At 27.2% G+C, this 2527-nt stretch overlaps 1 protein-coding gene across 3 annotated transcripts in view; it reads right to left on the reverse strand.

Annotated features, from left to right (window-relative positions):
* LOC107602804 (membralin-like) overlaps positions 1 to 2527 on the reverse strand; it is a 14007-nt gene that overhangs the window by 8954 nt on the left and 2526 nt on the right. The gene's annotated exons all lie outside the window — the stretch shown is intronic.

Genomic DNA, 2527 nt, shown 5'->3' on the forward strand with positions numbered 1-2527 from the left:
TATATATATATATAGCAGTCATAAAAATATTTTTTTTTAGTTATGCTTTTTAATATGCCACAAATATGTTTATATTTTCAACAAACAATATTGTTTTGTTTTTGTAAAATAAAAAAATAAATACTAATAATAAATGTATAAACGCAAAGATTTTATTGGATACAGGGTTATTATAGTTAACTAAAACTAAAATATAAACCATAACAAAAACCAAAACATTTTTGTTACTTGAAATACAATAAATGTTAACTGAACATATATACTAGTGCTAGTGGTCAAGGCAACATTTCTCATTTTCAATTAGTTTAATCTGATGTCCTAAAATAGATGATACTAAAACTAAAATAAAGAATAATAAAAACTATTATAACATTTATAAAAAAATAAAATGTAAAAACTAGTAAAAAATTACTACAACTTTAAAATTACATTGAAAACAGAAAATCTAAAAATAAAAACTGATTCAAAATATTAATAAAAACTATAATAGCATGTCAATGATACTAACTAAAACTAAAATAAAGAATAATAAAAACTATTATAACATTTATAAAAAAAATAAAATGTAAAAACTAGTAAAAAATTACTACAACTTTAAAATTACATTGAAAACAGAAAATCTAAAAATAAAAACTGATTCAAAATATTAATAAAAACTATAATAGCATGTCAATGATACTAAATTAACATTGGTTGGATAAAGTCACACTTTCCGATTGCCCGGCCAAAACACACACGCACGCACGCACGCACGCACACACACACCTTTTGTAATAGTTTCACATCTTTATAATTTAGCAAGATCATCAACTACAGCAACACTTTGTGGTTAGCTGAGAGACACTAAGACTGGTGCCTCACTAACTTGACAGGTAATTATTGAAGCAGATCCACATATCAGAAGCATTCAAATGCCATCCTTCCTGTGTGCAACTTTTGCAGTGGTTTCTGTTTATAACTGAGTAATAATAACAGGCTACTGCAGTTTACTGGGCTGTTTTCAAGACTGAATTTCTATGTTGCTCTACAGTTCAGGCTGATTAATCCGCCAATATCTGTCTGTTTTAAGATTATCACTCTGGCTGATAACCGTAACGTTTGGCCAACTAACCTTTTTGTGGCACCTTGTGTCAGTTCCAAAGTCTGATGACAGCCTTGTCAATGGATATTAAATATTTTGTAAAGCTAAATTAATTTGTGAATATTTTACAGTTTATTTACATTACATATATTCATTTATTATAATTATTTTCATTTTCTTTTCATGATTTTTCCTTTTTTATGATTACTCATTTATTAATCATTGTGTATGAAATGTGCTATATAAATAAACTTGCCTTGCCATATATATTTATATTCAAGCAACGGTTCAAAAAATTTGGGTCAGTCATTTTTTAAAGCAATTAATAGTTTTATTCAGCAAGGATCAATTGAATTTGGATTTCTATTTCAAATAAACGTTCTATTCAACACACAACACTGATCAAAATTTATTGCAGTTTCTAGAAAAATATGAAGCAGCACAACTGCTTTCAACATTAATAATAAGAAGAAATGTGTCGAGCAGAAAATCAGCATATTAGAATGATTTCTGAAGGATCGTGAGACACTGAAGACTGGAGACATGATGCTGAAAATTCAGCTTTGCATCACAGGAATAAATTACATTTTAATATATATTGCAATAAAAAAACAATTATATTAAATTGTAGTAATATTTCAGAATATTACCGTTTTACTGTGCTTTTAATTAAATAAATACAGCCTTTGTGAGCACAACAGACTTATAAATTCTTATGTCAAACTTTTGAACAGCAGTGTATATATATTATATAGGGCAGTCGCGATTCGACGATTTTATTCGACTATTCGATTTTTTAAAAATTTTGCTTGCGAGGACTAACCGGTAAAACACCAGAAGTGGCGCATTTCATGGACGAGAATCCATAAAACACATTTAGACTGTTTCCCAAGGCTGCATAATATATTAAACCCATTTAAAAATCATAATTAAGCATAATTGTGAATTCACAAACGCTACGATTTAATTAAATAATTATATGCGATGCAGTTCTAATACAGTATATCCGCTTTAATTAAATTATTAAATGGTGCTTGGTCAATATTAAACAAGTATTAGATCGCACATTAATGTGTAAAAATAATCATCAGGCCGTTGGCGCCCTCTGCAGGCTTTTGTTGTAATGCGTAATGTACATTAGCTCTATTGTTTATAATACATTATGTATTTTACAATTTTGTTCAATAAAACCATATGATTTCTTGCTTTTGATACTTTATTTGAACTAATTATTATTGCCTAATTGCTATTATATATGTATTTTAAGTCATTTTAAAGGCTATTGTTCACTTAAATCCATTTTTATTACCACAAAAAAATGTATTATAATTATAGGGCCCAAATTAATTTTTTTTCCATTTTCATTTTTCTATACTCTGTTTTAATGGTTAAATTATATTTTATTAATCATAAAGCCTGTCTAATTAATTGAGTTTTACAGTTTTA

This window comes from Sinocyclocheilus grahami, unplaced genomic scaffold, assembly GCF_001515645.1.
Source record: "Sinocyclocheilus grahami isolate Dianchi unplaced genomic scaffold, SAMN03320097.WGS_v1.1 scaffold335.1, whole genome shotgun sequence".
Taxonomy (NCBI): Eukaryota; Metazoa; Chordata; class Actinopteri; order Cypriniformes; family Cyprinidae; genus Sinocyclocheilus; species Sinocyclocheilus grahami.